At 36.9% G+C, this 13844-nt stretch overlaps 1 pseudogene; it reads left to right on the forward strand.

Moving 5' to 3' along the window:
- Window positions 1-7935: 7935 nt before the first annotated feature.
- Window positions 7936-9517, forward strand: LOC133672420 (cytochrome P450 71AU50-like; annotated as a pseudogene).
- The last annotated feature ends 4327 nt before the right edge of the window (window positions 9518-13844 follow it).

The following is a 13844-nucleotide window of genomic DNA, read 5'->3' on the forward strand; positions in this document are numbered from 1 at the left end:
GAATGCAAGATCCTTCAAAAGCGTGGACAACCACATTGTCTCTGAGGCAGCGGTAGCAAGTGCCCTGTATTCAGCTTCTGTTGTGGATCGGGCAACTGCTCTTTGTTTCTTGGAGCTCCAAGAAATGAGATTAGAACCCAAGAAATTAATATATGCAGAGGTGGACGTTCGATCATCCACATTGCCAGCCCAATCGGCATCGGAGTATGTTCTTAACACTGGGTGGCCAGATTTTTGAAGGTGAATGCCATGAAAAATTGTCTGCTTTAAGTAGCGAAGAAGACGTTTGATGGCTGCCATGTGATTGGTAGTGGGCTTGTGCATAAATTGAGAAAGCTTGTTGACTGCAAATGAGATGTCAGGATGTGTCAATGAGAGGTATTGAAGGCGGCCAATGATGCTGCGAAATTCTGAACTGTCTACAGCAGCAGAGCCATTAACTAACTGAAGAGATGTTGTGGTCGAGAGAGGAGTAGAGACATCCTTAGCACCACTCATAGAAGTGCTGGCTAACAGTTCTCGAATATATTTATGTTGGGAGAGGAATAAACCAGTGCGGGTAGGAATCACCTCAACCCCCAGAAAAAAATGAAGAGGACCCATATCTTTGAGAGAGAACATATCACCCAGTTGCTGAATAATCTTAGCCACAAGGAGAGTATTATTTCCAGTAATAACAAGATTATCAAAATATACGAGGAGATAGCAGAGATTTGATCCTTCGCTGTAAACAAAAAGAGAAGAATCGGCCTTAGAGTTATGAAAACCCAACTGAAAAATGGCAGTTTTTAGTGCTGTGTACCAAGCCCGTGGGGCTTGTTTAAGACCATAAATCGCCTTCTTTAACCTGCAAACATGGTCAGGTTTAGACAAATCCTTGAACCCCGGTGGTTGCACCATAAAAACAGTCTCAGTCAGTTCTCCATTCAAAAAGGCGTTGTTAACATCCAGCTGCCGCAAATCCCACGAATGCATTACTGCAAGTGACAATACAGTTCTAATGGTGGCTGGCTTAACTACAGGGCTGAAAGTTTGTTTGTAATCAACGCCAGGACGTTGATTATAGCCCTTGGCAACCAAGCGGGCCTTAAATCTTTCCACTGAACCATCAGCTTTCCTTTTTACCCAGAATACCCATTTACATCCCACGGGGTTGCAATGTGAAGGTGGCAAAACAAGATCCCAAGTCCCATGTTTCATCAGAGCAGTAAGCTCTGTAGACATAGCTTCACGCCAGTGAGGATGAGAGATGGCTTGGGTTACACTTGTTGGTTCTAGGATTGGAGGAAGGGGATGCTTGGATATTGTATGAACTTGTTTAGGTTTGAAAATTCTGTTCATTGATCTAGTGGTCATGGTGTGAGTGCGTTGGGTTGGATCTGTGAAGTCGGGGTGTTGGAGATGAGGATCGGGAGGTAGATGTGTATCAGGAGGGCATGATGATGACAGAGATAATGGAGGACCAGTTCGATTTAGAGGTGGAGGTGGAGAAGGATGCGGTGGAGTGATGCTGGAATTATGGGATGGCAAAGGAGCAGGGAGTAAAGAAACACAGGGTTGAAAATTACCAGAGAGGGACACAACAATGGCAGGTGAACCTTCCTGAGAGATCAATGAGGCAGGTGATCCGGACAGCACTGATGGAGGCACTGGAGTCAGCTGGGCATCAAAAAGAGGAAGACGATTGGGAGTCGCTAGAGATGACTGAGATGACACTAAGGATACAGGATGAGAGGGGCGGATGTGCTGGTGATGTTCATCAAAAAGCACGTGGCGGGAGAGAAATAATTTTTTGGTTTGAGAGTCAAAGCACTGGTATGCATTCTGAGTTTTGGAATAACCGAGAAAAAGACAAGCTTTTGATTTTGGTTGCATTTTATTGGAGTTATAGGGTCGTGTTAGGGGATAACAAATGCAACCAAATTTTTTTAATTTTAAGTAGTTTGGTGGTTTACCAAAAAGAACTTCAAAGGGGGATTTGCCTTGAAGAAGAGGGGTGGGTTGTCTGTTTATGAGATAAGATGCAGTTTGAAAAGCATAGGGCCAGTAGAAAAAATCAAGGTGTGCATCATGAAGAAGTGTAAGGCCGGTCTCAACAAGATGACTGTGACGACGTTCGGAGACACCATTTTGTTGGGGAGTGTATGGAGCAGTGGTGTAGTGAGATATGCCATGATGTAAAAGATAGGATTTTAAAGCTATAAACTCACCACCATTGTCGGAGTATAGTGTTTTGATGGATTTTTGAAAACGGGTTTCAACAAATTTTTTGAAATGTGGAAAAATTGTGGAAACACTTGATTTTGTGACCATTGGATAGAACCATATATATTTTGTGTAATGATCAACAAAAATAAGGTAATATTTTGATCCATTAATGGCAGTATAATTTGCAGGACCCCACACATCTGTATATATTAATTCAAGAGGTTCATGACTCTGAAGACTATTTGCACGAAAAGGTTGTTGATGGGCTTTATTAATAGAACATGAATGACATAATGAAGACAACTTGTTGGTTGATGAAGTAGGGAGAGAAAAATTCTTAACAAGGTGATGGATAATTTTAAGGGTAGGATGCCCAAGATGCTTGTGCCATCCATCAATAGAAGTTTGTTCATGCACATTAGCAGCCTTTTTGGATGCCGTCATTGAAGTGGGGAAGGTGTAAATGCCATTGTTACATGCTCCTTTTAGTAGAATCGTCCCCGTGATCTCGTCCTTCACAAGAAAATAAAATGGGTGAAATTCAACAAAGACATTATTTTGTTTGGTGAGATGATGAACAAAAATCAAATTTTTGCAGAGATTAGGAACACAAAGAGTATCACGCAATGTAAAAGTGCGATGAGGTGAGTGTAAAACCAAAGAGCCAATGTGTGAAACTGGCAAACCTGAACCATCACCGAGAATTACTTCATCAATCCCATCATATTCAGAATGAATAGATAAATTGGAAATATCACCCGTGATATTATGAGAGGCAGCTGTATCAAGCAACCAAGTTTTATCCTTTCCAGTAGAAGTTGTGGCACAATTGGCAGAGGCATGCTGCGAGTGATATTGAGGACAGGACTTAGCAGTATGGCCCAATTGGTCACAAATTTGGCATTTTGGTTGGGACCACCTATTAAAATTATTTGACCTACCAGAATAGTTGTTGGATCGATATCCATCTCGTTGAATATTGTTTCGGCCTGAGTGATAGCTTTGATGTCCACGTGGATTAGAGTAATTGTTGGATGACCACGATTTATTTCCCCTTTGAGCATACTGTTTCGTCTTCGTGAAATTAGCAGAGGCAACCAATTGCTGCGTTGCAGTTTCTAGCCGCCTCAAATATGCTTCATGTCCAACTAGAAGATCATGCAGCTCTTCAAAAGTCAATGATGATTCTCTGGTTCGAATCGGTGCTGCAATCTCCCGAAAATCTGGACCTAAGCCATTCAACACATAAAGGGTTAGGTCATCATCTGATATTGAATGATCGATAATGGCTATCTCATCAGCCAAGGCCTTCATAGTATGAAGATATTCTGGAATGGACCGATTTCCACGCTGGATTAAGGTGAGTTCTTCCTTTAACTGCATAGCACGAGTTCTGGATCTGTTAGCATATAAGTTTTTAAGTTTTTTCCAAGCTTCATGGGAAGTCTTTGCTGCAGCAATAAGTGGAGTAATTGAAGGAGATGTGGAGGCTAAAATAACACTCAGGATAAGCTTATCCTGTCGAACCCAGTGGGTCTTGTGCAGCTCATCAACTGCTATACCTGCAGATGAGGGACACGGAATGGTGCCTTCGACGTAGTCAAGTAGATCATAACCAATGAGGAGAGCTTCAAATTGTGCACGCCATTGAGGGAAGGTGGAGGGAGTAAGCTTTTCATTGATTTGTGCTGTGATGTTGAGGGCAATTAATGGCTTATCTTATGCGGAAGGAGGTTGGGTGTTGAGAGTAAAATTTAGATTTTGATCGGAGGAGCTCATGGTGGCGATTTGGATCTGTGACTCGTTAGAGATTGACAGCTCTGATACCATTTAATAGAAGCAGATACATCTTGTGATTGCAATGAATAAAATTTCCCTCTTGCTTTATTTGATAGAAGGTCTGTGTTATATACAGAGCAATTGAGAGTGTAAGATAGGAAACCTGTAGATGATGAAGCTAATTCTATGCTACCGTTATAATTTACAGCTATATAATTTAAGCTTAGAATCAGCTCTTAAAACCAGAATTAATGACAAAATATTTTCCATGATTTTAGGCTAGACATGCTCTATATTGATTTGAGCAGGATTAACACATGCTTCCTTTACATACTGGTGGAATTTACGATCGAGAATTTAGTCATAAAAAAAAATAAAAAATTCTGTAGGTTTTTGGCTAATGTTTGGCATTGGCTTAATTGATTAATTAACAGAAGAACGCTATCGATAAAGAGGAATCAATTCACCTTTTAACCGAAAATAAAATAGTTAAAAGATGAAGGTTGTCTAATTTCAACGCCAAACACGAGTATGTTAAGTTAGCAAGTGTTTGAAAGTTTAGTTGTGATTATTTTTTAAAATATTTTTTATTTAAAAATATATTAAAATAATATTTTTTATTTTTAAAAAATTATTTTTAATATAAACAAATAATAAAAATGATGTAAAAACATTAAAAAATCTTATCCAGTATTACATAATACTGAAGGAAGACATGGATGGATTTTTTATGGCCCTGAATTCTGAATTAAATGTGAGAAAAATATACAAGAGAGAGGACAAATAATATTAATATTGAGCCCAGTTTGGCTTACTGTCTCACCGTGATTAGAGAAACATCATCATATGCCAAGTTAAAATCATAGACTGATGGTCCAGCAGTTTAGTGTAAAATCATAGACCGGGTCGAGCATCATTATTATTAATGCCTGCAAGTTCTCTGTGTGGTAATTTTTTTTTTGTTTTTAAAAGTAATTTAATTATTTAACAGTTTTTTTTAAATGAAGGATTCAGATGCCTCTAGATCCTAAGCTATTTTTTTTTTGTATTTTAAGGATAATTAAATATTTTTATTGTGAAAAAAATAAAAATAAAAAGAGTAATTTAGCCTCGATAAATTTAATAATGTTAATCACATCTCGTGAAAAGATTAACTTGCGCCTCAACTTGCACTTCCTTGACTAGTACCATGGAGAGCAAAACCATAATTGAACTGTAGCAATTTACAGTATACTGAGTCTTGGTCTACCATAATTGACTTAGCCTCATCAGTTTTTTTTTATTTGATTTAGTTTTTTTTTAATAGGTTTGTTTTAAACAATAGTGTATGTTATTTTTTTATTAGATTAAAAAAAAAGAAGTATTGATATTTAGAGTTTATTAAATCATATATATTTTTTTACAATTCAGCTGTCATTTTAAGATAAAGAAACCATAATATTTTTCTTTTCACTGTATGCTGGTCATAATCAAATCGAGAAAGAGAATCGCAATAACCGGTTAGAGTGTAAGCCAAGAAATAAATACTAAACCCATAATATACTAAACCCATAATTTAATTTAGACTATTGAATATTAAATAAAGAAATTAGCAAGTACGGTGACTGACCAAGAAATTGCTAGTAAGATGACGAGAAAGAAATAAAAATGGGATTAAGGAATTAGAAACAAAGATTATAGAGCCAAACCCATAATCTACTAAACCCATAATTTAATTTAGATCATGAGATCAGGATAATTTTATAAAAATAAAATAAATAAATTATAAAACTCCACTTTCAACAAATTTAATGTTGAATGTTGAAATCAAGAGAAAAAAATAAATCCATGAGATAGGTATAATACAACCAAAAGAAAATAGAAAAAAACATTATAAAACCCAATTCCCAAACAACCTAATATTATAAAGAAAAAACTAAATAAAAAAAAAGAGTTGTTGGAATGTGAAATTAAAAAAAAACAATAATAAAAAGGACCCAAAAAAATAAACCGTGTCATCCCTTGTCAATCTACCAAACCTGGATCCGGGGTATGAGTTGTTGGAAGGTGAAATTAAAAAAAAATCAATTAAAAAAGAAAAAAAAATTGATTATTTTTTTTAATTGTTTCCCAACAAATGATGCCAATTGATGATGTTTAAAAATCCGATATGCTTTGGAATAAAGTTTTTTGGTGGTTGAATTATATGTTAATCAAATGTACATTCAAATGACTCTTTTTTTTCAAAGTGAAGGAAATTATCCTTTGATCATAAATGCCTCTGGATACCTATAAAAAGTTCTATTTTGGGGGATTTAAGTATCCTCTGATGGTAAAATAGATAATCTTATAGAGAAAAGGAGTAATAAATATGCTTGAGAGCCTTAAATTCTAAAAACAAAGTGATTTTTGTGTTGGATATATATGTTTTTTGAATGTAAAGTCTTAAACCTTTTACCTAGATAGTTTAAGAGGTATTTATAACTCTTGAACTTTGACTTCTTCTTGAGTGGAGGAGTTGGAGAATAAATTTACAATGATAATATTTATAAGAAATAAATATCTTTTACACATGCATTAATAAGAGAAGATATATTTTTCACGTGCATTAATGAAGGAAGAAGTAAAATGAGTTTAAGACACTCACTAGGTCCAAGAAAACCAGGCCATGTTAATGGGCTGAAAAAACAGATAATAACCCAAAATGACCGGGCACAACCCTTGGAATTGGGCTCGGGAGCACCACTCGAGTACAAAAGATGTTGCACTTGCGCTCAACATTGGACTCGCATTGTGCGCTCAAGCGCACAACAAGGTGCTGGGCTCAGGTATGCAGTCCGAGCCCACAAGGTGTTAGAGATGAGCCTATTAATTGGATTCATGATTATTATGGGCTTATGCTAAAAGTAAATATCTTTCAATTAAATATTAAAAATGTTTTGATAAATCTTCATCCATCAACAGTGATTAAAAATGTCTGTTAGGTTTTTATAAATTAAGGATTGCCTGTAAAATACTAAATCACGACAAGCGCACTAGCAATAATTTTCAGGATTAAGCTTGTTATAATAATTTTTGGGTCTCAATCTGTTTTTTTCACTTGGTAGGATATGATTAAAAATAAAACAAAAGAAAAAGAAAAAACAAATTTAACTCTTCTTAATAGAATCTTCCATTAGAGATAAGATTAGCCCTACAAACAAATTTTATAGACTAGAAGAAGCTAAAATATCACTGCCTTGAAACAGTCTAGATTGGTTAAACTTGAAAACAAATTAAAGAATATTCAATTGTGGTTTGGCTATGGCTAGATAATAAAATCTCACTAAATTTGTTTTGCTTCAACTTTCCCTAACATGACTAACTGTAGATCCCGCTAAAGGTTTTTGAGAATATTCGATAGTATAGTAGTGATTGTTTTTCAAAATATTTTATATTTAAAAATATATTAAAATAATATATATTTTTTAAAAATTATTTTTTATATGAGCATATTAAAATAATATGAAAACACCAAAAAATATTAATTTAAAATAAAAAAAATAAAAAAATTTAAATCTTTTTTAATACACTTTTAAAATACATAAACAAATTATCCCATGTGTATGTGTCCCACTCTTACACACAAGAAACCACACCTTTATACTAACAATATTGATGTCTTTTTCTTGATTGATTTCCTCCTACTAGTAGAATTGGTGGAACCAAATTGAGACAAGTAAATGAGTTCAGATATCCACAATTGATCCCTTTCTTCAAAATAAAAAACAAGAAGCGATACAAACAAAGACATTGAACTTATCCCCAGTTGGTCTTCTTCCTGTTATCATCGATCTCCCTAGTTACGACTATGTGTACCGTCTTCTCTTTATGAAGCAAGAGTTGGATTTAGGTTTGCTTTCACTAAGAAAAGCTAGCTATAGCTCACCACTGGCACATAGAACCCAACCTTAATAAATCAGAAACAGCATGGCTTGGATATTAACCACTCTAGCCTTGATTGCGCTCGCTTTCTTCCTCCGAGCTTGGCTGTCGAAAAGAAAGATCAAGGATTGCAAGTTACCCCCTGGTCCAATAGGGTTTCCTATATTTGGTAGCTTACATTTGCTAGGGAAGTTCCCTCACCAAGACTTGCATCAACTAGCAAACAAGTATGGCCCTATCATGTATATGCGGTTAGGCTTGGTGCCTACTGTAGTTGTCTCGATGCCTCGGGCTGCCGAATTGATTCTTAAGACCCATGACCTCGTGTTTGCTAATAGGCGCCACCAAATGAGGCTGCGAAGCATATCTCTTACGAGCAGAAGAGCTTATCATTTGCTCCATATGGCTCTTATTGGCGCAACGTGCGCAAGATGTGTACCCTTGAGTTGCTTAGCAACCATAAAATAAATTCTTTCATGTCCTCGAGGAAAGAAGAGCTTGACCTCTTGATTGACTACATTAAAGATGCTTCTCGTGAGCGTGTTGCTGTTGATCTTAGTGCCAAGTTCTCATCTCTAAGCGCTGACATCAGTTGTAGGATGGTTTTTGGAAAGAAATACATGGAAAAGGAATTTGATGAGAAGGGGTTCAAACCAGTGATTCATGAGGGCATGCGTTTAGCAGCAAGTTTTAACTTCGGCGATTACATCCCTCCAATTGTGCCACTTGACCTTCAGGGTCTTACAAAGCGCATGAAGGCCGTAGGCAAGGTTTTTGATGACTTCTTTGAGAAGATTATTGATGAGCACATTCAATTCAAGGATGAAAACAGAACCAAAGATTTTGTTGATGTCATGTTGGACTTCTTGGGATCCGAAGAAACTGAGTATCGTATTGGTCGAGACAACATCAAAGCCATAATCATGGTAAGAATGCATAGAATTAAAATAACTGTTAGTAAGAAGCACATAAATCACATGATTATCCTTAAATCTGTACCTTTCTCTTTCAGGACATGCTTGTAGGCTCAATGGACACCTCAGCCACAGCAATTGAGTGGACTCTCTCCGAGCTCATCAAGCATCCAAGAGTAATGAAGAAAGTCCAGAAAGAGCTGGAAGAGAAAATAGGCATGGATAGAATGGTGGAAGAATCAGACTTGGAGGGCTTGGAGAACTTGCACATGGTTATAAAGGAAGCTTTCAGGCTCCATCCAGTGGCACCTCTACTTATCCCTCACGAGTCAATGGAAGATTGCACTATAGATGGCTTCCTCATCCCGCAAAAAACACGTGTTATTGTAAACGTTTGGGCTATTGGACGCGACCAAAGTGCTTGGACTGATGCAAATAAGTTTATTCCAGAGAGGTTTGCTGGGAGTAACATAGATGTTCTTGGACGCGATTTCCAGCTTCTCCCCTTCGGGGCTGGGCGCAGGGGCTGCCCTGGAATGCATTTGGGACTAACCATGGTTCTGCAAATTGTGGCACAGCTGGTGCATTGCTTTGATTGGGAGCTTCCTAACAATATGTTGCCGGAGGAATTGGACATGACTGAGGCGTTTGGTCTTGTAACCCCGAGAGCAAACCATCTTTGCGCCACTCCTACTTATCGCCTTCACCTCTGATTATGACTTCAGCAATGTTTCGATTTCTAGTTAATTAATATTCTCTGTTGGAAGTGGGATCATGTAAGGATTGTCTTTGCTGCTTCTCTACTCTAAGAATGGAATGTCTATAGCTCTTTTGATACACCACCAAGAAGGTCACTACGTGTTCCTATCAAGAATCTATGGTTTATGACATGAATCATGCAAGAGACGTGCCTCATGCAGGGGGAGAAACGTGCCATATGCAGGGGATGTGGAGAAAACACCAGTTGCATGATGAGGATTTGCTGGTATCATTCCATTGGAAGGCTTGGTCCATAGCTATTAGCTATTATTTTGTTAACCGTAGCTATTTGAATTCCTTGTTTTAAGTATTTAAACCCTTTCATTATACAGTAATGAGTATGATTAGTTAGAGTAAATTATTGTGGTTCATCCTCACCCTGAGAGGAATTTTATCTAATTAGCAATTGTAATAGCTTTGACTGGGAGCTATCATTGGTATGACAATTATATCTTACAATGGCAACCAACAAAAAAAGAATTGAAAATTTAGAAGTTGAGCTTGGAGGACTTCAAGATAGTGTGAGTCGGATGGAACTCGGTCTTAATGACAAGTTACATCACATGGAGGAAGTCATCAATAAGCTATCTGTGGCCTTGCTCTCAACTAAAGACCCATCCAGCAGTAACACCAACGACCGTAGTGGTCATTCTCGCCACAATAAGGAAGAGTTTAAGGAGTCTGCAGAAGGAGGAAGACAAATGTTCTCATCTAAGTTGCTTGAATTTCCAAGATACTTTGGTGATGATCCAACTGAATGGTTCAATAAAGTGGAACAATTTTTCGAATACCAAGGCACCATGGTAGCACAAAAAGTGTCATTGGCATCATTCCACCTCGCAGGTGAAGCTAATCAATGGTGGCAATAGCTACGCCGTGCCTACATAGAAAAATGGAGAGAATTGACATGGGAGGTTTTTGAGGAAGAACATTGGGCTCGTTTCGGACCAGTTGATTGTGAAGATTTTGATGAAGCTTTATCAATGTAAGGCTCGACCCACTCCCGCTTGCAGAATATTATCTGCTATAGCTCAGCCCAACCCGACTTCCACTTCTTACGGTTTTGTTCCTGGCAGCCCACAGGCCCCAAAACGCATCTTGCAAGGTTAGGTATCAACTACCTTAAGTTGGCTCTGGACACTCTTCTTTCGATGTGGGATGTTACAATCCCCCCACCTTAAGTGTCATAACCCAATTATGTGTTATCCCCCAAAATTCATTTTTTTTCAAAATAAAAAAAATAAAAAAATAAAATAAAGGCTGACAATGTGGAGAAAGTAGATCAAGGAGGACTACAAAAATAGAAAAATATCAAGCTGCAATTTTGGAGGAAATTAAAGATTTAATTGTACCCCATTATGCCAAAAAATAGAGAAACAAATGCAAATTCAAGGTCAAATTAAATGCTTATTGGATGAATTTGCATAAAAATTAAGTCCAAGAACATAATTAAATTTTTAATAGGCCAATTTGATTTAATTATGGGCCAAATTGAATTTTAATTATGTTTAAGAATTAATTTGGGTTCAATTGAAGGATTTAATTAAGTGCAAGGACTTAATTATACTTTAAATGGGTCAAATTAATTTTATTTGGGGCTTAATTGATGAAAAATTAAGTTTGGGAGCCTAATTTAGGCTTAATTGAGGAGATTGGAATTTTAAGAGACCAAATTTAATTTTTACCAAGTTAATTGATTGAAATTAGAGGCCAAATTGCAAGAAAATTGAAGTTTTGGGGTCAATTAGAGGTTAAATTGAAGCAATTGACAGCCAAGGACCAATCTGCAAAAGACGCTAGATTTTAGGGGCTTAATTGACAAAAATCGGTGGTGAAATTGAAGAAATTGAAAGTTTAATGGTCAATTAGGGGTTAAATTACATAAATCCGAGACCAAGAACCATATTGCAAAAGACGCGTAAATACGGGGCTGAAGTTGAAGTTCTGCAGGGGCCTAATTATATTAAATCAAAAGTTTATGGTCAATTAGGGGTTCAATTGGAAGAAATTGAAAGCTAGAGGACTAAATTAAAAATCAGTTTAAATCCCTAATTCAATCCAAAACGGCGCCGTTTTACATTAAGAAAAAAAGGACCAGACGACGCGTCGTCTTGTCACTATTCATTGTCTTATTCTTTTACCCGAAAGAAACTGCTAGGATACCTACTTTGCAGGTGCATTTAATGCTTGATTTCTCCATAAAATCGAACAAAACTTGCACGAAACGGATCCCTTGTAGTTCCTCTACAATTCCATGTGAATGTTTCAGGATGAATGACAACACGGCGACACCGGCGACGATGTGAAGAGGTCAACTCAGGCAGCCTTTTCCTGCAGATTTGACAACTCAGGGAGGCTACTTTGAACCAATGGTTGGGATCCTTACCAATCAAATCTTTTATAGCAAATAAAAATGTAACCAAATTGAGTAAGGAAACAAAAAGGGTAGAAAAAGAATTTATTATTGGGACACCTTTAGGTGAAACTGTGGAAGCATATGTTGCATTTGAAGGGGTGGGAATTAACATTAGTGGGTGTAAACTAGAAGAAGATTTAATACCCCTAGAATTATGTGATTTTGATATAATTCTAGGTATGAATTGGTTGGGAAAAAATAAGGCTCGTCTAGACTGCTTTACAAAAACAGTAACCTTTCAAGGGGATAAGGGTGAAACAATGGTCTTCAAGGGGGAGAGAATTTCCAACTTTACAAATATAATCTCGGGTATAGTTGCAAGAAAACTACTAAAGAAAGGTTGTACAACATACCTTGCCTATGTGTTAAATTAAAAAAAAAAGTAAAAAAGGACTGTCTGACATTCTAATTGTGAGGGAATTTCCAAAAGTATTTCCGGAAGAATTGCCAGGACTACCCCTAGAAAGAGAAGTTGAAGTCACCATCAACATATTGCCTGAGGTGTCTCCTATAGCCCAACTACCGTATAAAATGGCCCCAAAAGAATTAGATGAGTTGAAAATTCAATTGCAGAAGCTTTTAGATAAAGGGCTCATACGACTAAGCAACTAACCTTGGGGAGCACCCATATTATTTGTGAAGAAGAAAGATGGAACATTGAGGCTTTGTATAGATTACCGTCAGCTGAATAAAGTGACGGTAAAGAACAAATATCTGCTTCCACGAATATATGATTTGTTAGATCAGTTAAAGGGTACTAAAGTATTCTCAAAGATTTATTTAAGATCAGGATACTACCAGATGCGAATCAAAGGGCAAGATGTGCCAAAAACAGCCTTTAGAACTCGCTACGGACACTTTGAATTCTTGGTGCTACCCTTTGAATTAACTAATGCTCCAGTACTTTTATGGATTTAATAAACCGAGTATTCCAACCATACCTTGATAAGTTTGTTGTCGTATTCATCGAGGACATCTTGGTTTACTTCAAATCCTATAAGGAACATGAACAGCACGTGAGACAGACACTACAAACTCTAAGGAGCCGCTAGTTGTATGTCAAGTTGGATAAATGTGACTTCTGATTAAAAGAAGTTACTTTTTTAGGGCATGTAGTATCTTGAAAAGGCATTTTTGTGTACACTCAGAAGGTTTCCCAACAATGATCGAGTAGATATCGAAGGACCATTATAATCCTAGCTTGAATGCCGTTTTCCCCATTCTTCCCCTCCCCTTGTAGCCCCAAGCTACCTCATATGTTAAAGTGAGAAAGTAGCAGAGAAAGTTACATCAAGGATCTCAGGAGGGCTTGCCTTTATCACGTCAAGTTACATGATGAAATAATTTAGCGTGCTGGTGGGAGATGTCTGCGACATGTTAAAGGAATTCTACTTCTAAAATTTTCTATTTTGGGTCAAATAGCAAGCACATTAGCTTGCAGTGTACCAAAAATACTTTGAAATGCATATAACCCTTCAGCAAACAATGAAGTTTAGAGCATGTTCAAAATTATTTGAAAAGGAGGAAAAAAGAAATTTATTCCTTTCTTGCAGAGCTTGACCTATCCAACTAATCTATATATATATATATATATATGCAAGGCTTTTCATGTGGTTCAATAGTAAAAGATTCGCATTTGACCGTTCAGAACCCTTACATCACCTCTCCTGGACATTTAACTGATGGTCATTTATCATATATTATATCATTCTCGTAAATTATTGATGTTATCTCATTATGTAGAAGGCTTTAAATTTGTTTTCGAAATCAGATGCTTCATTTTTTCTGGGTACTATTGCCTCTGTTAACAGCTGGTTCTGCATGGCAACCACAAATTTTTCAGCATAGTTGTGTCTCTAGCAAGT

This window comes from Populus nigra, chromosome 14, assembly GCF_951802175.1.
Source record: "Populus nigra chromosome 14, ddPopNigr1.1, whole genome shotgun sequence".
NCBI classification, from domain to species: Eukaryota; Viridiplantae; Streptophyta; class Magnoliopsida; order Malpighiales; family Salicaceae; genus Populus; species Populus nigra.